The sequence below is a fragment of the Tympanuchus pallidicinctus genome, unplaced genomic scaffold (genome assembly GCF_026119805.1).
Source record: "Tympanuchus pallidicinctus isolate F22 unplaced genomic scaffold, pur_lepc_1.0 scaffold8, whole genome shotgun sequence".
Classification (NCBI taxonomy): Eukaryota; Metazoa; Chordata; class Aves; order Galliformes; family Phasianidae; genus Tympanuchus; species Tympanuchus pallidicinctus.
In genome coordinates this window covers 19,608,517-19,633,125 of record NW_026294802.1, presented here as the reverse complement: position 1 = coordinate 19,633,125, position 24,609 = coordinate 19,608,517, and the positions used below count along the sequence as shown (strand labels likewise).

Below are 24,609 nucleotides of genomic sequence, written 5' to 3'. Positions count from 1 at the left end.
ATTCTGGAACAACACTTCTTTATTGTATAATTATTAATCACTAGGAAAAATAACCTTTAGCTAGCACAATTCTATGCATTCCTGCACCATTTCCAGTCCCCTTGAGAAAATCAGGGACAAAAAGCTAGGACAGTTTCCCTTAGCAATGCAAGTTCTCTCTTGGCCTACAGCCATTAAAATAAAAGGCAACCCATTACAACCAGTGTTAGTCAGCTGCAGAACAACTTTTAGAGCTGCAAGAGTCATCTAAGGCCTTCTTTAAAACCAATGGAGAAAACAGGCATTTAGGGAGTGATTCATCTGGTTTATTTTAGTGACATTGGGATGAGATAAATTGTGCTGCAAAATAAAAAAACCCAAGCCATAAAAATGCCTATTTTCCTCCATACACAATAAATGAAGACCAGAAAAGGAATTGTCTGCATTTGGTAAGATGAACCCCACCCAGTAAGCCTGTGGCATACACTCACTCCTCTCAGAGACTTTTTGTTGTAGCTGTTAGAGTTTCCATTGTTTCCAGACTACTGGGCAACCAGCTCCCTCCATAAGGGCATGGATGCCCAAAGCTACTCCATGACTCCTAAGCTGCCAGACCCAACTCTGTGGACTGACTGGGATCTGGAGGGTATGACTTCCCATGTGGAATAGTTTACATGGTAAACAGAAAAGAAATGAATCTAAAGAAGCCTGAACTATTTTTCCTAAACTGGTAATCGACACTCCACCATTGCAGAGTCTTACAACAGCAAGCAACGACAGCTGCCTAAGGAAGGTCAAGGAACCAACTTATCTGTACAGACTACTTAATTAATTAACCAGGCACAGAACCTAATTAATTAACCAGGCACAGAACCTATCCACACAGCCGAGTAAGTACACTTTTGAATAAACTTTAAAACTCCAGCACTACCCAATATTCTTCCTGCTGGATAGTCAACTGTTTCCATGCGTCCCCACGTTCAGCTCTAACGATGCTATAACAAGTGCAGAATGACTAGTTAGCACATTTGGCTTCAAGAGTAGCATTGCAAAGCACTACAGGCACAGCTACTGAGATCCTCTTACAGTGCTACATATATTTTGTCAATACAACCTGAAGCCATGAAGAAATATATTGCCAACAGAAGCAGCCAAATGTGAATGTATTCTGCCAAAAGAACTCTTGAGCTGCACTACGCCAACAGACTGTTTGCCAGCTACATCTCCTCCTGCAGAAAAGGTCTTGAATTTCTACTCTTTCAGTTTTGTCATATTCCAGTATCAAATGGATGGATTGATATTGTGCAGCCAACAAGGTGATACTGGTTATCCTCACAGATGTTTTTCGTCACTACTCAAAGCTAGCCAACATGTCAATTTATACCATTTTCCACACCAAAAAATATAAGCACAAGGCTGTAAACATCTAGCAGTACCTAATGAAAGAATGTTAAACTCCATAAGTGTAGGTGGGCTTCCTTGGGTCTTCAAGGATTTGGATGCTGATACAAACACTACAGCCTTACTACTCCAGCAAGCACAGGCAACAGACACTGTTCCGAAGTAGCAGTACAGACTGAGCATCAGTACAAAACAAAAGGACTAATATACTGTGCCACCAGAAACAATAAGTCACTGCCTGCATTTCAGACTAGGATTTTGCCTTTTGCAGTCACAGCAATGATACTATCTTGCTGGAAAACCGGACTGGTGATTCAGGTATTTGAGAGTTGTCTGAAATTTTTTTATTGTTTGCTGTCAATGATTCAATGAGTAAGGAACTTTACAGGAATGGTTGTTTTTTGTTTGTTTGTTTTTAAGGATTTTTAAAAATCTCAAAAAAAAAGATTAACATCAGCACATCTGCTGCCAAATCACAAAGATTTGGACAAGGTATTTGATTTTCCATTTTCCCCACAGCTTATGAAAATGTCGTAAGCCCTTCAGCCTGACTCTCACCTTCTCTTTCCAGCCTTTCCAAAGAGCACCTGGCTTGGAACGTAACATTCAATTAGCTTTCTATGTGATACTTTTCCACAGAATCCAGGAGATCTAGACTGAAGCTAGGCGCAGACCCTTCATCCATGGCATGTACCCTACACATAAAGATTACATAGAGCCAAGCTGTCTGGTTTGCACTAGGGACTCTCAAATGATAATACACCAGTGTTTTAAGGGATCTGTTACATACTCACTAATGATGATAACTTCACTGAAATAATTTTTCTTTAAAATAACGCTACTGTAGTGTCATACAAAGAATGTAATATTACCCTTGAAATGCAATTAAGCCAGCCGTCTGGCTCTTTGAACTGCGATGCAGTTCTGTTCAGAAAACATAGCTATTCAACTTTCATGCTGTTTAGATCAAGGGAGATGGATATATTTCCCACGTCCTTATTTTTCCCACCGTAACACCACTGTGTTGGAGTCAGAGGAGGTATTTCTGATCTCTGCCCACAACACAGAAAAGACATTTTCAAACAACTGTTACTAACAGATCTTTCTACAGCTCTTGCTGTTCGTGTCTGTTGCTCGGCCTCTAACTCTGCCTTGCTGCTCTGTTGAACTTCTGCAACAGTGTCTTTAGGGTATACCAACAGGCCAGTTCTGAAAACCATAATTGCAAACAGTATTTCTGGGACACCTTTTCAAACTTTAGGATAAATGAGAACAAGTTTGCAAGTGACGCAATTCAGGTCTAGCTATATGCTAGCTGAATGACCATTAATCCAATTATGATTCAGATATTGTTAACTGAGTTTATTGCTCTAAAGCAGGTTGTTCAAACCAGAGAGTTAACAGAATGACTAAGCACAGCAGAATTCAGTCAGATCATATCTGTAATCTTCCTGTGGTACATAGCACTCAAAAAAGATTAACATTTTACCACTTAAATGTTAGCAATGACTAGTATATCAAGTTGAAGATAGGCTGGTGCTTTTCCAGGAAGTTTCCTTATTATAACATTAAATTCCAAATACAAAATGTAGGATGTATGACAGGATATTTTGGAAAACTTCTTGGTGTTAGCGTTACTGTAAAGCTCCACCTCCTCTGAAATATTATTCAGAGCACATCCTAAGCAGGTGCAGGTTCAGATGAGATGGAGACAACTAGTGCAATATTCCTTCAGCATGCTTTTGGCCTGAGGGGGGAGTATAGTGAAGGCGTGTTAAATTCTTGCTGAATAGCACATGCAAAAACTCTAAGGCCTATTAGCACGCATTGTCTTGAGCAGACAGCTTGTCATTTGAACTTGGCGTGTAGTTCTGCGAGCGCAGTCTTCAGACATTCTCAGTCTACAGACTTCCTCTATTGCTGTAAGCTGTTCAGGGAACAGGCACATTATAATACATTTTGGCATTTCTGTCAGCTAAAACCCCGCTTAAGCCAAGTAATGCTATAAAATGCAATAGAAAACACAGCAGTAATAGCAGAGTGGCAAAGTCCTAGGCTGCAGCAAGTAAGAATAAGCCCAAATGCAGAAGCCGTAGACACAGAAACAAAGGAAAAAAGCTGCTTATCCTTGAAGGCCTCAGGTAGGAGGGATCTCCAGCAAGATCCCCTTGCCTCCACTGCCAATGAGGTCTGGGAGGGGGTGGATCCTGACTCCACTCCTTCCAGTCACTCAGGTGCACTGCATGTACCTTCTCTGAGCTTCCCTGGTTGCCCTGCCTTCCCACCAGGTGCTCAATCACTGCTTCATGCCCTGATTTAGCATTTTTCCTACAGACCACAAGACATCAGGCTCAGGATGACATAGCTTGAGCACGTAAACAGCCTGAACTGGATTTTATAAGAAGTTTTTCTTCATTGCTTAGAAGCAAAGTTTAAGACTGGCTTTTCTTCCAACTCTACATACCTCATTACAAGGACTTATTTTACTAAAGCATAGACTAATTTGTCTGAGAACTGGTAAAATTGTTTTCTAGATTTAAAAAGAACATCTGTGTAAACTTCACTAAGACTGCATGCATTAAAAAATATATATATATACACTAAAAGCCATCTGAAAAGCTGTTCTTCCCAAAATATTATGGAGTACATTTGAAACATTGAAACAGATACAGAAAGCCTCTGTTTTAAAACAGCATACTGCATACAGCTATGCTTTAATTTGGCTTTGGGAAGACGAACAGAGTTGTTAACACCTGTTCATGCCTTGGAGTATGGCATTCGAAACTGGCAGCACTGGGTTAAATTTAATTCTGTCAAACTCATCTAGCATTATTAGTGTGCTATGCAGAACCATCCTGCTGCTTAAATTTTCCAAGTTAAAACTTTGAAATTCGCGTAAGATCTAAATATTTGTGTTTCAAATCACAAAATGGCATACTTAGCCTTCAGTGTAAATGAATCTTCTGTGACTGCTTTGTTAGAGAGAAGACCTTACTGGAATTCCTCACTCATGGAGGAAGCGCCTTTCAAGAGCTTCACAAGTTTTCTTACCACTATTTAGGAGTCTGATCACAGTTCACAAGAGCTGCATTTTGCTTTTGCTATTACTCAGGCTCTCAACCACAGGGAATTTTTTTCTCCTCTTAAGAGCCAAACTTTATTTTGATTTTTAATTAAAAACCTTTGGCAAAATTTAAAAAGTTTGGATCATTTGCTAACTTTGATCCATATCATTTATAACAGAAAAGGATAAAATATGCTTATTGCAGAATAATTACTCTCTCTTTAATTAAGATGCTGCTTTACTTGGTGTTTTCTTAGAATATCATTATTAGGATTTTTTTTACAGGCACGGAAGTATGCTTACACACTTAAACCTAGAAATTTAACTTTAGAGTCCTCACAGTTAAGATGGGTAATGGACACAGATCCTAAGGCTGTTTTAGAACTGCAGAATCAAATATTAAATCTGCACTGTTGTTCTACTTCCTTTGACCTCGCTACAACCATTCTCTCTACTCATGCGATTTCTCTTCCTGTAATTTAGATACCCAGGAATCCAATTTCTAAAAGTCAACTTTATCCGCTGGACAGATAAGAGCATTCTGTTACAGTGCCAATGGCAGCATTGACAGCATACAATAAATAGCTGGGAGAAGAGCATTCATTTTTTATTTTGCATTACACTCAACTGCTGGTAGCAACCCAATACCAAGAGCAGCGATTAACTTTTTGTACATACTAAGAATAATTTGTTGAAACTAATATATTATTTGTTATGGAGTTCTATTCTATAAAATTCTATACCTACAACTTTAAAGGTAACAGCTGTCAGTGCACAAACTATTGTGAAAAATAGTTGTTTGTGGAATCAGTCTGTTCAGTTCTTGCTAAAAAAACATATTGGAGCTTTAATCTTCATTAAGGTTTTATTTCTGGCTACCACTTTTCACTACTTTCCTTATTTTTTTCCACTTTGTATAAGTGCTGTTAACATTTATTGGCAACTCATTGAAACTTTGCAATCTCAACTTTAGTCATGCTTCTGACACTCTCTCAATATCCTCATAGACTAGCTGAGGATGTATGTGTTACAGAAGTGGACAGTAAGGGGGATTTAAAGCTAGCAGAAGAGCCAGCTGGAAACGAGAGGGCTGTAAATGATGACATTAAGTCCAGTCGGAGGCAAGTCACGAGTGGTGTACCCCAGAAGCCAGGACTCTAAGACTCACCTGTAAGATGGGACAGAATGCACCCTCAGCAAATTCACAGATTATACAAAATTCAATTGCATGGCTAATATAAAAGATGGGCACTCAGTCATTTAGGGAGATCTACAGAGGCTGGTGAAATGGGAAGAGAAAATACTCATGAAGTTCAACAAAGAGAAATACCAGATGCTGCAGCTGGGTACAAATAACCCCTCACTCTAGTACAGGCTGGCAACTAGCTGACTAGAAAGTAGTTTGACAGAGAAGGACCCTGGTGTCCTTCCACATGTTGACCATGTGCAAATAACATGCTCTCACAGCAAAGAAGGCCAACAGCCTCCTAAGCTGCATTCAAAGCTGCTGCACTGGGCAGTAACCAAGAGAGGTGATCCTTCCACCTCTTCTCAGGGCTTGTGAGACAACAGGAGTGCTGGGTCTAGTTCTGGGCTCCCCAGTTCACAATACAGACTTACTGCAGTAAGTCAACCTCTTCTATGAGGCTTCTGAGATGGGACTGTTCAGCCTGAAGAAGAGGCTCAGGGGATATCAATGTGTGTAGATACTGGATATAAGGGAACAAAACAACAACAAAAAAGTGGAAGCCAGACTTCTCAGCATTGCCCAGAGACAGGATAAGAGGCAATTGGCACAGACAAAAACAAAATCCATCTGAACACAAAAAAACAATTTTTTTTTTTTAAACCACTCTGTGAAGGTAATCATACAGTGGACTCGGCTGTCAAGTCTCTATCCTTGAACATATTCAAAACATGACAGGACACAGCTCTAAGCAATCTGTTCCAACTGTTCCTGCTTGAGCAGAGAGAATTGACTAGATGGTCCTTCCAACCTCAACAGGTTGACTAACTGCCAGTTGTAAAGCTGCAATATGGCTAATATTCAAGATGCTCTTTATGTTTGTAAGAGCTACAAGCTGTCTCAGCTGAAACCAGGATAATACAGAAAAATCATCTCAATGCCCAGGTTGTCTTCCTCCAATGTTTTCTTCGCTGCTTACTTAAATTAGTCAGTCCAAAATGAAGGTAGGGCTCCCATTCTCACACCTCCTACTTGAAGGATAGATAGTTAGAAATCTTGCTTTAATTTATTTTAGCCTGAATTTATTCTCGACTAGCTCACACCCACGTTTTTATCCCCACACTGTTTTTCAGCCTAAGTATATTTTCTCCTCCTGTGTATTTATAGATATGCAAGCTTATTTATTGTATGAAAACAAAGCTTTTATGGGCTCCTATAAAACACTGATACTCTTCTGATTATCTTCATAGCCTTTCCCTGCACCTGTTCTTCATTAGTACAGTTCATCCTTTGTGAATACAAAAGAGCAGAATGATATATATCACTGCTCAAGAAATTGGTACTAATGCCTTCCGCTCTGTTCCACCTACTGTAAACATTTTTGTAACTCTTTGTAGGTAATAGAGCAGTTGATCACTTCTGCCAGACTAATTGTCAGAAAATAATGCAATAAAAGAACAAGGTTCCTTACCTGCACTGTGCTTACAGTTCACATTGCTAAAGGTTACAGGCTGGGTGGTAGATACGAGGCACCTGTCTGCATCCTCATCAAAGGATTCAAAGAATCCTCATCACAACCATGAAGTTAAGTCATGCTGGTTGCAGTCATTTCATTAAGATTCTAGCTTCCAGACAAAATTCGTCTGAAATCTTTATTACAATTTCATTTCCACCCTTACACATTTTTTGATGTTGCAAACAGCTTTTCTGCAGGAAATGTTCATCAGCCTTTGTAAGACATCCCAAGCAGCAGGAAGATCTTAGCGATGGAAGGACCTTACTCAAGTTAGTCCAGCACATCAAACTACTCAGAGACTAAATGGGTTGGGCTTTCTTTATGCAAACCTGCATTTTTAAACTTGGATATGTAAGGTTGTTTTTTTTTAAACTTGTTATTTACCCGTACCTGGTACTCCATGAATATAAAACAGTATCATCTGGGTTAAAATGCTTAAAAGTAGTTGAAGTTACTTAGGCCCCTACGTTACTTACGAAAATAAGACTTTGCACTTTGAAGTTTTCACTGTAAGTATGTTTCTAAATTAGAGAAGACACTGAAATAAAGCTTGAGCAGTAGACAGGGCAATTTGATAAGCCAAAAATAGCCATTAGCAAAATAAAAATAGCTCTAAAGAGATGTAATCTATTTAGGATCACTCTAGAAGTTAGAAGGTGATGGAAGGAGGAGAAAAGCTAATACAGAGATCACTTATAACTTATGATGTAAATGAAATATGATCCCATGGCATCTTGAACCTTGGGATATATTTGTTCATGAGATACAAGCTCATCATCTTCCATACAGAGTTCGGACAGCCTTGTTGTATCACATTTTTTTTAGCTCCCCTTCGCTAATCTCTTGAAGGAGAGAGACGTGGCAGTCATTAGAAAACAAGGCAGGAGAACTTACTCCCTTATCTTGAGCAATCTACTGGCTTTCTTATGCTCTTTTTGCCATATTGCAATAACACTGTTTAAGGCAAGATTTTGTTTCTCCTCTAACATTTCTCATGCCACTAGAACCAGAAGTCCTGTTACTATTACTCCTACAATCTTCCATTTCTTGGAGAGAATACATTATGGAAAGCAGTCTGGGAGGTGACATTCTTTTCTTTGAAAGTATTAGTCAACAGAACTGAAGTAAGTTGAATTAATAATCTCCATATTTCTCTTCTAACCACATTTATACCCGATGCTTCAAATATTTTTCTACTTAGAGTTATCTCACATATTCATGGGAAGGAAGCAAATGATAATCCAATATTAGGTAGACTTACTGTAACTAAAATTACAGGGTACAGGGTAATTATTCATTCACTGAAAACTTGCCACCATTAGCAAATCTTATCCTCAGTATCCTCATGCATATATACTGCCATATTTTTCTAGTTCTCGGCAAAACAGCTTTGCTTCCTTCCTCACGTATGATTTTTCATTAGTACTCCATAAGTATTCAGTCACTGTAAAAAACGAATGCTTACCCTTTAGATTATATTTTTAGCATGTCAGTTAAAGATATACTAAAGAAGTAGCTCCCTTTTACTTGATAATAAACATAGCCCAACAGCTGAAAATATATATTTACAGTCTTCCACCAGAATCCTCCAACCCCTTACTGCTAAGAAAAACAAGTGGGCCACAGCAGCATGTCCTAGAACTATTTTGGTGTTGGGAGAAGTGCAAGTTCCAAAGCAGTGTGGAAAAATGCCCTGCCAGCTGCTCCCCTCTCATTCAAATGGAGGCTTAAGTGTCTTCCTTGATCAACTAGCAGATTAAGGAACCTTCAGATAAGTTGCTTCTACATAACTAATACCACATCCAAAGATACCTAGATGTCTGGAGGCTCAAAGGTTCAAATAACTTGCTAGAAGCTAGAAAGCATTGCAACTCAGCAGACCTACAGAAATTGGCTCTGCGAGTTAACAGAAAATGCAACGTGATTGACAGCAGCTCAGCTCCTTCACTGTTGTACGCTCACTCAAATTACTTGTGCCTGCCACATATTAAGAGCACAGAGTACACAGACATATCGAGGCACAGTAACTTGTTACCTTGTACCAACTGGTCTGAGTAATATTTGTATTTATAAATATAAATTTGCTTTCAAAGCTCAGGCACCCAAGAAGTCATCGGTGCTTAAACTTTTACCAGTGAAGTTAGCTGAGAGCCAAGAGATTGGCAAGCTACTCTGCTTGCCAATCTCCTGGGTAAGCTGAGCATTTCTAGGGCCCAGTTCATGCCTACAACTATGTATGTTTCACAGGCTATCGTGCTTGCTGCACAACTCCTGATCAACCCATCAGACAGGCTCATAACACAGGTACCAAACCAAAGAACAGATTAAAACATCAAGTATAACACATACACACTCACTTAAAAACACATCCAGGTCTGGGGCCCTCAGCTCAAGAAAGATGTGGAGCTGTTGAAAAGGATCCAGATGAGGGCCACAAAGATGCTCAAAGGGATGGAGAACCCCTCCTATGAAGAAGGCTATGGGAGTTAGGCTTGTTCAACCTGGAGAAAGTAAGGCTCTGGGAAACATCACTGCAGTCTTCCATACTTAAAGGAAGCTTATCAACATTAGAAAATCAACTTATAGCACTTGTAGATAGTGATAGGACAAGGGAGAACAGTTTCAAACTAAAAGAGGGGAGACTTAAACATCTAGGGAAAATCCTTTACTCAGAGGGTGGCAAGGCACAGGCTGCCCAAAGAGGCTGTGGATGCCCCAAACCTGGAGGTGTCCAAGGCTGGATTGGATGGAGCCTCAGGCAGCCTGATCTAGCATCCGATTTAATGGTTGGCAACCCTGCCCACAACAGGGGGTGAGAACTAGATGATCTCTGAAGTTCTTTCCAACCCAAGCCATTCTCTATGATTCAACAAATAGGAGAGCTACTTTCATATCAACTTATCCCAAAGATGCATTCCCTGCACAACTACATTACTGGAAGACCTACTACCTCTGTATCATCCTTTATACATTCACACTGGTATAACATTTGTTTTAAGTGTAGTCAAGTTGTTCTCAAGGGTCATGTTTTCCTGCCGATAAGCAAATCCTATCTTCAGTTTCCCCCTTGGGACAAAAGACAAAGCATGGGAGCTTGAGCTACATTTTCCATCTGCAGAACCTCTTGTACGGCCAGAACAGTTAAAAAAAAAAAAAAAAAAAATCCTTCAAGGCTGACTGCAGCTTAGAAGATACTGATAGCTATGCTTGCACACTGTATGACACTAGTGAACATGGTTTGCACGTGTAAACTAAGTGCACACAGAAGATGGGACACATATTACAGAGGGAGTCCTAGAGTCATCCCAACTTTGCAACAACTTTGCTTCCCAGTACTTCTGGAGTAAAAGCATTGGGAATTTGTACATTACAAAACCCCCAACTATATCAAGGCTAAGGCATTTTTCCACTAAGCTTAAATAATTAGACCAACATCAGCCAGGATTCCATCTCCACTACAAGGCTAATAAAAAATGCCATAATAGCACTAGACTCCTTTGCAAGCAAGATCACAGTGCTGTAATGTTTTTTGGAAAATCAGTGTATAAAAATGGATGAGTACCTTTGCTACAGTTCATTAAAAAGGAGAAGGGAAGGAACACAAAAATATCTCATGACATTTCTACAAAATATACTACTGCACAAATACAAGATTAAAGCTTTTTTTGTTTTGTTTTTTTTGTTTTGTTTTTGTTTTTAAATAAGAGAGAAGCACACAAAAGGCACAACTGAATGCAAAAGGAGGAAAAAAAAAAAGCAAAAAAAAAAAACAAGCAAACAACTCTCCAAGCCACAGAATCTTTCCTTTTCTTAACAAGAAATGCATGCTATGGATTGCAGAAAGGACTATCTTTTAAAGTAAAAAATGAGAAACACCATACATCATGCACTGAGACATCTGTGGCTGGTGTAAGAATTAAAACATGAAAAGATGGCACACAAAGCAAGGGGTCTTTGCTCTTGGCTACTGTCAATGGAAAGCTCAACTTGACTATCACAAAGAACACGCTGTCGCCAAACTCATCGCTGCTGGTGGTCTGAGGGCTGACTAGTGCTATTCAAACAATGGGGAGGACCAGCGTGAGAATGGAAGTAGGACTCAATCCATCCGTGGTTCCCAAAAACATTGTTAAGCAGCCCCAACAGAAGTGAGAACCAGATTTTCAAACACACATGGGCACTCAATTCCTATTGGTTTCAGTGAGAATCAGGCTTCTAAATGCATTTCTCAGTCCAGGCTTCGCTGTCTTTTGTACTATGCTATTACTGCCTCAATACATTTCCAGGAGAAAAAAATAATACATGTGCATCTTAGGCATGGTTCCTGTTCTTTTTTGCAAGGAAATAAACACAGAACCAGCAGAAAAAGATACATCAAAAGGTATATCACTATGTGTGGACTCTAATAATGTGTGACAGCACTGGTTGGTTACCAATACATTATTGTAACTCTTTCAGAAACTCTGACAGCATAGCCAAATATTAAGAGAATTCCTAGTTCTTTCTCTCTGCTTTAGACATCTTTGAAAATTGGATTTGTCTTATGTTTAACATCTATTTTATATGCAAAAGTTATTAGGATATGTTTAGGTATAGTTACCGTGGCTGTCAAGCAGTTCATTTTCATCAGTTTGTAATAACACAATGAAAGCTGCAGGACTGTATTTAAGGTGACACTCTCTTCAGAGTTACGGTCTGTTAGTGTTATGAAAGGATATGATTGAGGGAACAGACAAATAGTATATGGCAGCTATTACCAAAATACAAACATACCACATCTTGCTCTGAAACCTGGCATGCTACTCAAGTTACTTTAAGGGTAAAAAGAGCTTAAAGATACATCAATTACACTGAGTGCCATCTGGGCTTTTTTCTTTTCCTTTTGCCTAACAGGATACGCTCACTGGCATTATGAAGATCTGACACTCTTTGAGATAAAAAGGCTGTGCTAAAAATCATGAAGGTCAAAGAAATTGGAGAATGTCACCACATGCTGACTCTTGTTCTACAGTATATGAGCAGAAATACAGTCCAAAAACAGGTTTCAGTTTAAAAAAACTCTGATTTGGAATAGAAATTATCTGTTTCCATAACAGGAAGAAATGTGCAAAATGATAAACAGTAGTTATAATACTTTCAGCCCTTAAACTTGTAAATGGCTTATGGACAAACAACCATAGATACCACTTATTTTTGCATTCCACACTGTCATCAAAGCCCTTCAGCAGTGACAGCTGACTGACAATTTATGTTCTTTTGTATAAATAAGACACAGCTACTGGTTGGACTTCCCCATTCCCAAGGGCAAAGAATCACAAAAGTTCTTTCTTTCTACAACAAGGACTCAAAAACATAGGATTTAAAATGTCATCCAGTGCTCTGAGGCAGGACTGTAATGTTTCATACTTTATTTTGGCATTTTGACTCTGTATCTAAAATAGCCTACATCTGGTAACTAGAAAACATCAGCGAAATCTTCCACTCTCACACATTTTCCACTCTCCAGGTTTCCACCTGTCATGGTTTTGTCTGGGATAGAATTAACTATCTTCACAGAGGCTCATATAGTGGTGTTTTGGATTTTTTATTAAGGTAGTGGTGATAATACACCATTTTTTTCATTGCTACTAAGCAGTGCATGTACAGAGCCAAGGACTTTCCTGCTCCTCATGCTGCCCTGCCAGACTGGGGTTGGGGATGCCAAGCAGCTGGGAAGGGACAGAACCAGCACAGCTGACCCCAACCCACCAAAGAGACATTTCCATACTACATGTCATCGTGCTCAGCAATAAAAGCTGGGGGAACGGAGGAAGGTTGTGTGGGGATGTTCAGAGTGGTGGCATTTGTCTTCCCAAGAAACCACTACTCACAATGAATCCTGCTCTTCTGCAAATGGCTGAACACTTTCCTGGCAACGGGAAGCAGCAAATGAATTCCTTGTTTTGCTGTGTTCATACATGCAGCTTTTGCTCTACCTAGTCAGCTATCTTTATCTCAGTCCATGAGTTCCTGCACTTTTCCCTTTCTGATTCTCTCCCCCAGCCCACCTGAGGAACATGAGTAAGCAGCTGTGCAGTGCCAGCAGGGTTAAATCACAGCACCACCCTGCAAGCTGATTATTGAAAAATAAATAAATAGGGAGCAACTGTAGGAGTTGCACTTGAATCGCATGCTTTGATATGGGGTAGGTTATTTTAAGCTGCAGCACTGTGCTTCTGAAGTGATGTTTTTAGAACAAAAGTTCCTGAATGCACAAACACCCATATCTGCAGGCCTTACCATTGACTTACAGCAATTTAAAATACTGTAAATAAATCAGAGCAGATCACAACAATATTCTGATAAAAAACCACAGAAAATATTTATTCATTTTCTATAGAAGCATCATACTAAATACAGGTATGAGATGCATTAGCTGTCATGTCCAGCCTGCAGGTAAGCAAATATTCCTTCCTCACTAATAAACAGTGTTTTTTTTTTTTTATCCTACCCGGTGATAAAAATGTGACCTAAGTAATTGGATGCTTCATTTTCTTCCTGAAGACAATGTGAGTTTAAGTTTATTCGTGCACAACATGCAGAATGAACTTGTTTTGATTCTGAGTAGATTTTTATTTTGTTGTTCCAGCTTCACCAATGGCTTTTGTGGAATAAAAGCCCCAGAGCATATAACATTTTTAAAAGTTAAGCACATTTTCAAAGGTGTTCTCCTATTCAGTCATCAGTGAAAACAAAATGTTGGCTCTTTGTTAAAGAGGAAATATCCCAAATACCAAAGGCTACAAAGTTCTCAAAATGATAGCTGGCAGCAACAACAAATAAACTTTCACTGATACAAAGACTAAAATCTTAATCCAGACAGATAAAGGAAATATTACTTTTATTACCTGTTGCTGAAAAAAAAAGGAAAAAACAATGATCAGCCACTCTTGTTATTATAGCCTTCAGAAGTTCTTTCCACAATTCCAATTCTCCTCGCCGTCAGATCAGCCTAGAGCTCACTGCCTACCTACTCTTCTCAAATCAGTTTGTTCTAGCAGACTGCCCAGGAGCAACAGCTTTAAAGAGTGCTGCCTAACAAATATTTCTAGTCCTTCTTTGCACAGCAGTAGGAAATTTTAAATGTTTCTGATGCTGGAACAACTGACAGGGAACTTCCTTTTAAAAAGTTAAATTTTGTTTTGTTTTGTTTTTAATCAAAACAAGTTAAAAATTGATAGTTTTACTGTAATATAGAACAATAGGATTTACATAAGCCAGTACATCTTGGCTTACTGTGTGAGAAATGTTTGAAAATTTTCCTCACCAGAAGAATCATTATCATGGTAAATAAGTGTCTACCTTATTACTTCAGCCAATTTGTAGCTCATCTCTATGTAATATTGCCATTACATTTACAGAAATTTAATAAAAGCCCTACCAGATATGCCAGTGATCCTCCTCTTCTATTGTTTCCATGAGTGCTTGTCAAAAAAAAATCTTTCAAGAGGAGGTTATAAAAACTCTGACACAAGAAATTCTATAGCAGTCTGCCTATATAGGGATATTCTTTTTAAACTTCAGATACTATTTGTCTTCTTCCTCTACCACCGTTCAACATTTAAAAGGATAAATGTATTATTCTCAAGGCCAGAATTACAAACTTCTGTTAAACATGTATGCTGCTAATTTACTTAGCAGCATGGAAATTCAATGCATTAATCAGCAAGTTTGTGACAGCAAAAAGAAAAGGTGAAGTAGAAGTGTGCATTACTGAGTGGTCTATGAGGTAGAATTACCCAGTGGTTCAGCTGGAAAGACAGATAAGAAAGAACATCCTGTCTGAGTTCACTTCATGTTCACATTCAAATGGGGCTCCATAGTGTTCTCTCAGTGAAATAAAATCTAAAGGGCTGGATTTCCATCCAGCTTGTCTCTTCAGGTGAAATAAATTTAGAAGACTATTTCCTTGCTCATCTGAAAAAAAAAAAAAGCACTTAAAGAGAGGTCAGCCTTTCCTCCCACATCTCAGAAAACATACTGCAAATTTAGCTTGCAGAACACTGGTAGCACTGTAGGAAAAGACTGCTGATCACGATGCAAATTTTGCTCACAGCTTAGTGAGTTATCTTCATGCACATTGAAATCCTACTTTTCTTGTTAGCTTATGCTGGACTCCAGCTGCAGGGCCATGAATGTATTTTTGCCTACTTTTCTCCCAAATATTTAACAAAACATTACTCAGAATACCTGAAAGCACATTTATATCACTTTACATTTGAAACTGCATTCAGTATTTTAAAAGTCTATTTGCTCAGAAGTACAGTGAGGAAATATACCATGCATCAAGTTATAGCTCGTAAAGTAGCAAATGCTAAATTGTCATACATGTAAGATCACTTTGTGTATCTGCAAAGAAAGCAATACTCTTTTGTTTCATCAGTAGAAGTATATGGTCCCCAACACGAGTGCAGATTTACTCTTAGAAATGAGACAGAGGCAAGTTCAAGCAGTTTCTATGTGAATCAAAATCACTTTAACAGACAAATTGATGAAATAACTTACCTTTCTTTGAAATACATAACGTACAGTACAGGAACCACACATTCATTCTCTGTGCTCATTCCTTTTTATTATATAAGAGGCCTGTACGTTGAGTTCATTTGAGGACAAATAGAGTGGCAGACATTACTTCATAGTTAAATGGGATGGCTCCACTGTTGTTGGACAGGAAAAACGTACAATTGGAGTTCACATAATACAATTAGTTTGCAATTTTACAGTGCTCTGGAATGAAACAGTTCTATGTTCTCTAGTGTTGAGGCAATGCTTACATACCACATTCACAGTACTCTTAAAAAAGCACCATCCCAATTCTACAATTGTACCTTTGTTAAAAGTCCACCTGGCAGTAGCCCAGGAACAAATACAACTAAATTAAAAAAAAAAAAACAAAAACTGATGTAAAGTGGATAACACCTTTTTTTCAATCTTTTTGAGGTTCAGATGTCATTGGGACAATCGGAGAAAAAACAGAAAATCAAGGAGAAGAGTTCACAGTTTTTTCTGTTTGTTTTAAGGTGTGGGGGTTGTTTGTTTTTTTCTTACTGGATTCTGATGCATCTCTAGAAATTACCTGCATTCATGTCAACCATGTTGTTCTTATTGTCAGGGGAAAACTAGTAGCCAACTGCAAACTGACTATTCCATTGCAAAGTCTGGTTCAAACCACAAGCACCTCCACTGTAATAAATGATTTCAAAAGGCATGTCACCACTTTGAATAGTGACAAATTTACAGCTTCAAATACAACTGATCTTCAAGCATTTTGATAATCAGGAATTGAATTATGAAGCCTCTGCCTTCCAACCATCTAAACTTGATTCATCTTCAGTCAAATTCTAAATCCTACTTCAGCTTCCTTTCTATTAAAACTCAAATGATGAAACCTGTAGTGAAATGCTGCCTGAATAGGCCTTTTTTTTTTTTATTCCTGCTATTATTAGAAATATCTACATGTGCATGTTTAATCCATTAAATCCTAAATCTCTCCTTAAGTTCTCACTGTTAAGGCAGAAGGGAGGTGCAATAAACAATGAATCACAGAGATCAGATCCTAAATCAATAAAACTTTCCTATTCCCAAGGAAAGACTTAATCACCATAATGGATTTTCCCCCCCTCTATGAAGGAATCTGAAATTATTGGGCTTGTTCCCAAACTCAGAAAATGGCAAACTTCAGTAAAACAATGGACAAACCAACTCTTATTGTGATTCAGCTCTACAAGCACTAACAATGCAAAAGGTATTAATTTAGAGCACACTGACAGTAAACGCCACTCCCATCAACATTTTCACAGTTGTCATCATAAGAATAGTAGAACCAGAATCCCACTAAACAGAAAGAAATGAAGCAGTTAACACCTCTCAATAAGGAGTTGTATTTCAGAATCAAACACCCCTAGGCTTTGAGCTGAAATTGCCCACATTCGTTGTCTCCCAGGACATAGTCCAATAACCATTTATTCAGCCTCTATTGGAAATGAGTAGCAGTTGTAATAATGCAACAACTAACGCCCAACTTATTACCTGTGGGAGGAAAGCTTGGTTTTATTCTCTATAGTCATAGTTTTTTTCCACTTATGTACCTAAAACTTTATAGAGACATTTTAAATTTCTATCATGAAAGTTTCTGCACTAGTAAATGCACTCCAAAGACTGTATATGTCTTTGCATTCATGTACTGGATTCCACTCACACTAGTCATAGGAGGGGAAGAAAAAAAATAAACACCTTTCTACAGACACCTCTCAAAACAAGCAGTATAAATAATAGATATGGACTACACCATAAAGAAAAGCAACTCATTCAGAGCGCTGTCCCACAAGCATTCCAAATCATACTGATTAGGAGCTTCACTGGGTCTCAATACTCTAACATTCCATCCAGTCTGATGATCTTCCTCAAGTACAAAATCTGTCTCAGAGGACCTGAAAAGTTCCCCAGATACAGTCTGCCAAAATAGGTGTAGTCACACCATGCCCACAAGAGGAGTAAAAGCGTGACTGGATTTGCAGAAGTCAGAAAGTGTTTTTCATTGGTCATTTACAATCCTCAATAAAAAGTTCCCCTACACCTAACTAGCTCCAGTAAATTTTTGTTGGACACCATCCTCTGAATCAATGTCCGTTTATGGTAACCATACAGGGAAAATATACTCCATCTGCACAGAAGCTGAGCATCAAGAACTCCAACCACATGGAAATCGCTAGGCTAAAATCTAAAGCCACCATAAAGGCTCCTCTTGCCATCAACATACAAGTTCACATGCAAGTCTTCTGATTACCCACAAACAAGACTTGCATAATTTTCAACATGCAAAAGGAAAGCGTGTCTCTGCTTTGATCCCAGCAGAGCCTCTATGCACAGCTTATGTACTAGACAATCAGCTTAAAGTCTGAATGTCTTCAATAAGCCCATAAAATAAACAATCATTTATCATCTTTACGATAATGACTAACAATGATTAAAAAAACTTGGTGGAGTGTTTATTACAATCCTTCTCCACCCACAGTGACCTGTAGACCAGAACTTTTTAAAAGGCTGCTTCATAAGAGAAAGGTTAAGTCTCACCAAACACATCAGGGTCAAAAGTCAACATTCTAGAATGATCTTTAAGATGAAAACAGCAGAGAGTGACACTTAGGTTTTTTATTGATTTCACTGCCACCACATCTTTGCATTAATCACTTTTTCCAACAGCTTTTTTGGAGCCTGCAACATAAAAGCACTCAAAGCATCATTCAACCATCTAAGAAATTAGTATGCTCTACTATGAATATTTACCTTTCAAATTCACCTAGATATACAAAAATAAAATTTAATCACTGTTTACTTCTCACAAGGAGATTGCATTCCCTGTTAAATAATGACAGCATTGTCCTTAGAGACCACTGCATTTCTGTGGTGCAGCCAGCTACAGGCAGCAAGATGGGGGAAAATAAAGAAAAGAGGGAATTATTGTACAACAAAAATTCTCTTACACAATATACAAGCCTATCTCAATACTAAGTGTCAGTGGATTCACCTCAGTGATTTCTTAAACTCATAACCTACACAAAACAGCTTCCCTCCTGTTTAGAACACTCCTCATTGAGGCATAGTTTAGCCAAGCCTCCAGTATTTTTTTCTGCCACAAATGGCTACTTTTATCTTTTACAGACAGAAAAAGATGTGCATTATCATACTAGAAACTACTCTGGATTTACCAGAGTGCCATATCAAAAGTAGACTCAAATAGTCAGTAACTAGGCTACACAAACATACCTAAGTAAATATAATAAACAAATAACCTGCTCTCAGTAGCAAGTCTAGCCAAGGAGATTCCTGTTAGATTAGGAAGATTCCCTATACAGAGGTCTGTCCATCCATTTTGATGCAGCTGCTAACAATAGAATATGATATTATGTAATAAACCTGGTCTCTAACATACAGGCTACATCAGAAGGAACTGCATGATTCTGAGGCAATCCTACTACCAGCTCTTTAACTCATCCCACTGCTGAAGGTGACACTTCACAGTAGATCTAACCAAATGGAACTTGTGACCATCTCTCAGCAACCCAATTCACAGCCTGACTTCTGTATCCTAAACCCAGGCTCTGGAACAGCTGATGTTTGGCACAGTCTAAGTATCTACAGATAAGGCAAGATTTCACTACAATCACTCTAGGGTGCAATTTTACTACAGAATAAATTCACTACAATCACTCTAGGGTGCAATTTTACTACAGAATAAATCCAGTGGTTCAGAGAGGCCTCACAACTGCACAACTCACAACTGCTCAGAACAAAAATAGTCTACTACCAGATTGAACTCAAAATGGCAATAACAAGATCATCACAGCAATAAATCAATAACAAAGAGAAGAAAACACTGAGAAACCAATTGTAAAATGCATTTGCATAGAAACAATGTTTACAAACACACTATTAAACATAAGGATGTCATAGTAGCAACTACGCGCAGACGGAAGCTTTAACTTGAGTTTACAGTCTAACAGTCTCAGGAAATCACAACAATGACTTTAACTCATACTTCCACGTTTCATGAAGTTTTGCAGAAACTTTGGGATTTCAGGGTGCCCCTATTAAAGATAAATATATATATTTACAACAGTTAAAAAAAAAAGTCCACTTCAGGTACTTTTAGCAGGGTATTGTCAATCAGGCTTCTTCATATAAGTACAAAATATACTGCATAGTTCTGCAAAATACTCTACCTTCTGTTTTACTAAAAGCAGCTTAATTTTAAGCAAATTTAGACCAATCACAGTTCATTTTTCCTGAACCCATAAAATGGGCACAAATACATTCAGGGCTCTTAACATATAAAAATGAGCATGCTTAGGTAGGTACCTTCAATTAAACACAGCTGTATTTAATTGATCAATCCCTTTGGTAAGTATTTAATGAAAACACCTGGCTTGGGGAGGGGTGTTTACTCCTACTAGGCATCAAAGCAATGCTATTCTTTTTCATAAATGATGAACTTATAAAGCTAAATTAACAGATATAATCTATGCTAAATTGCTTAACTAGAGCAAACCAAAGAAGGTGTTTATTGATAGCTGTGATAATGTTGCTGCTGTAGATTTCACCTGAAAAGAGGAGACTCCCATGAACAGGGATTGCAATCCTAACTGTAGTGAGTATATTTTTTATTATCTTAGAGGTTCATTTCCAAACAGATTTAAGAGAAGACTTCTCTCTAAGGAAAAACATAGTGTGAGGCCTAAAAGCTGCTTTTTGCAGAAGCATGATTTAGAAATGTGTTTTGTATTTGAAAGTTAGTTCTTTGTACTCAACACTTACTAGAAGAGGCGTGTATCTGATTGGGCAAGCTTTTTACCATTCAAAGATGTTTTAAGCATTTTCCTATCAGCTAGATCATTAGAAAGATGATAATTTCAGTTTACAGGAAGTATCTTGGCACTCCCTTATAGCTAACCACAGAGTGGCATAAAAGCTCAGAAGAATGTTCCCTTCTGTTGTATCTTTAAAGGTGAATCACTGCAAATGAGAACTAATGCAGTGAATGCTATACCAAACCCTTATATGTATTCAAATACACATCTGATTTTATTCTAGGTGTCAGAAAGGTGCTAATCTGTCTGGCTGCCAGAGTAACCGTGCCAGACTCAAAGCTGCAGTTATTGTTAAGTTCCACTGATGTGATGCCTGGACCCAGAGCAGCAGGCATCCTTTCACTGGGCTACAGTGCTGCTGAATGAGGATTTACTGTTCTAAAAAGCCACACAATGCAGCACTGGAGGGGCACCCTCTAAATAAACTGTTCAGTCCTGAACTTCAGGTTTTTTGTGCTGGCTTAACAATTGTACACCAAATAGATGCTATAACTCCAACAGAACAAGTGATCATCTGAAATGGTAACCAAGGGCACTGGTTTCCTTAATATCATTAATTTGATGTGCTATTTGCAGAGGTGAGGGGAAAAAAAAAAGTATATATTTCTCTTTTGACTAAATGTTAAGGACTGAAAGTTCTATCAAAGCAAATACTTCAACTTTATTAACTATAATAAAAGAGAGTGGGGAAAAAGAGTTACATAAAACTTGCTAGAACATAGTTATTGAACAGTGCAGTTTCTAATCTGGGAGATAAATGTAGGTCAAGGGAACTGGAAAATCTAATTACTCTGTAAATTTTTAAACCTGTTTCTTTCTTCTCAAGGAAAAGAAAATTGTTCCCTTGCATTTATGCATACTTCACTCCACATGTAACTCCAGCTAAATGGGGAGTTACTTCTGTCTGAACACAAAAAGGTTTTTGAACTTCCTTTAACAGTGTCTTTGTGTCTTGCATGGTTTTCTCAGCTTTGGCTTGTGCTTGTTCTCAAGTTAACATTAGTTATTTCACAACCAGCATTATGGTCTGCAAATTCCAGAGACACCTTTCACGTTTAAAAGAAAAAAATAAATAAATAAGAAGCCATCTCTAAATAAAACTGACCTTTGGTACACCACTGTAGCAGTTCCTCTAGGTAACATCCCATATAACTGTAATGTGATACCTAGTGTTCATACAGCGCGTTAACTAAGTATGAGGCAATGCATTATTACAGAGCTCCTGCTAATATGAATATGTGACAGCATTGTAAATGTTAATTATTTACTGATGGTTTAACTGTTTCACAGATAGTTGTCGCTGTCTCCTGTGTCTAAACAGACTTACTTACAAGAAGACCGAATAGTTCAAAGAAAATGTGAGGACTCACACCATTTGCAGATTCCAAAATCAAGGTCTATTGATTTTTTTTGGAATCATACAAACCCAAAAAGATACCACTTCAGGCATTTATTTCCTGGCCCAATTAACCCTTTTAAAAGAATGAAGGGGGGGAAAAAAAAAAGCAACTCATTAAGCAATCCTCTGAGACCCCATCACCAGAATGCCCTACCACTTCAAGTCTCAAGTCATGTATTCTCTTTGCTTTTACTCACAAAGGGTTGTGGGTTTTTTGCATTGTTGTTTTTCATTGTTTGCTTGGTTTTATCCATTATGTAAAACAAAAGCCTAATTATACCTAGGCAGAAGTCACTGCTTCTAGAAAAACAAAGAGAGCCCCCCAAAAATTATGGAACACTGCAACTGTCACTGCATTTGAAGATACACAGATGAGAAGAGACAACTGCAGCCAGATGACATCTTGTATTAACCAGCCCTTCGTGCAGAGCTCTCTTTGATTCCTACCCCTGTGATACATGATGAAGAACCACGGCATTTCACAACAGAAGGAGGACTTGTATGTTGTGCTCTGATTTGGCAGTCAACACTTTGTTTGTTTTTGGGGGGTGGGGAAGTAAGCTGTACAAAAGCAGAAAACCTGGCCTCAGCTCATCTGATCTTTGGACACTGTTCTCGTTATGCATAAATTCTACTTTTGACCTTCCTCCAACTGTGCTGGCAGGGAAAGACTCTCAGATTTATATTAAATTAAAAAAAAAAAAAAGTAACTCAAGAAGAGCCACAGAAGGGACTGAAAACCTATTTGTTGTAAAAGGTAAAAAAGGTAAGCCTCAAACAACAGCTCAGAGAACACCCCAAATTAAGATGAGTTTTGTGACAATGGTCTACAATAAAGAGCAGACAAATGTGTTTTTAATGATGTGATTTTTACTGACTTACGTGAATACATATCTCTGCCATTTATGTGGATGTAGGTGGCAAGGTTAAATCTAAGAAACAGTGGTACAAAGACTAACTGCAGTATTAATTTAATTGCACTGTACCACACCCTGTTTTCTGCAGTACAGACAAGTCTACAAATATAAGCATTACATACGTGCTTTTTGTCTTTTCCTTAGTGTTCTTGGAGGTTTCTGTTTCAACCCTGTAACCTATGAACTACTAATTTGTAATACTAATGGGGTATCAGTCCTTCCCTTGCAAAAATATATAAACAATTCTGATTAGAGAACCATTAAATCATTACTAAGACTATACACGGCCTGAGGTGTGACTGCTGACACACGAGACCTGGATCTGCTCTGAATGAGAAGGCAAAGAAAACCTCTAACCTTCCAGGCTAATTGCTAGGTGCTTTTTAGAATAAAATATACCTATACAAGTAAAATAATGTGTAAAAAGCAAATTAAATTTGTTGTTTCTTAACCTTTGGGCACTTGACTTTACAGCTTATAACTTATAGAATAATTCAATATAATATTGTTTTCCCACCTTTATATTCCATGGTTTTCAACTGTGACATTGCAAAGCACTGTCACATTCAGTGTAAGCTCTGAAGAAGATCCAAGTGTTGATGACAACCAGAAGGGACTGCAGTGGTGAGGTACAGTCGTGTCTCAAAATGCACACAGGTCCCACCTGTCACAGGTCAGAAAGAGCGTAAAATAACAAACCTTAAGATGAAAAAGCATTTGGATTCTGGGGCAACAAAGCAGGTAGGATTGAGGCTTAGGTCCAATCTGCAAGCGCTAAGGTTTTTCTGCATATTCTGAATGTCAAGTAAGATTGAGGTTAAGGAAAATACTCGTGGAGCAGCTCGGTTGGGTGACTGCCATAAGCAGCAGCAATCGCTGCCTTCCACCTGTCAGTGCAGCTGAGAGTTCTGAGAGCTGCCTGCACCCAGTGCCACCAGGGCACTGCAGGAAGGTTCCTCTCCCTGCTCTGCTTTTGGGCTGGGTTTTTGCAGGATCCCACGGTCACAGCGAAAGCAGCAGGGCCTCAGTGGAGGTGCGGGTGGGATATCCGGAAAAATTTCTGAGAGTTTAGCTGCACTGACACAGGCTGCGCAGAGAGAGGGTGGAGGCAGCTGTCCCTGGAGGTGTCCGATGAACTCGTGGATGCGGCGCTGAGGGACGCGGTCAGCGGGCACGGTGGGGATGGCTGACAAAAAGATTAGTGGCTTTTCCCAGCCCTAATGATTCTAAGACTAGATCGTAAAGAAGGCATGCGAGCAGCAGACCAAAAGGCTGGGCCTTCTGTCTACCTCAGCTCCTGAAGCGCTTTCTTCACACATACATACACACAGTCGCATGCACGAAGCCTGCCGTCCAGGCCCGCAGGTGCGCCCCGCAGGGCCAATACAGCACAACCTCAATGCGAGGAGGCGGAGCCGCTCCCTCCCGGCAGCCCCACATCCCAGCGGGGCTCCGACCGGAGAACCCCTCACCCCGCCGCTTCGCCGCCAGCCCGCGGCGCGCAGGGCTCGCCCTGGCCCCGCCCACTCCGGGGCCGCCGCCGCCGCCGCTCCCCTCAGTCCCCGCGGGTGACTAAGCACGCCGCCGTGACCGGCCCCCTACCTTCCCTCCCGCCCCTGCGCCCCGCCCGCCGCCGCGGACCGCCCCCCCTCCACACTCCCTCCCCTCGCTGCGCCTGCGCGGTTCGCGCGGCGCGCGCGGGCGCAGGAATGTGCGTTCCAGTTAAATAGTGGGCGCAGGG

General features: G+C 39.2%; 1 long non-coding RNA gene across 8 annotated transcripts in view; it reads right to left on the bottom strand.

The window, feature by feature from the left end:
- LOC128073569 (uncharacterized) overlaps window positions 1-24,395 on the bottom strand; it is a 108,662-nt gene extending 84,267 nt beyond the window's left edge. For 3 of the 8 annotated variants that reach the window (XR_008202762.1, XR_008202765.1, XR_008202766.1), the window contains exon 1: window positions 23,386-24,390. This is a non-coding gene — a long non-coding RNA (uncharacterized LOC128073569). The other 5 variants (XR_008202763.1, XR_008202764.1, XR_008202768.1 and 2 more) reach the window with 4 other exon arrangements.
- Window positions 24,396-24,609: the final 214 nt, after the last annotated feature.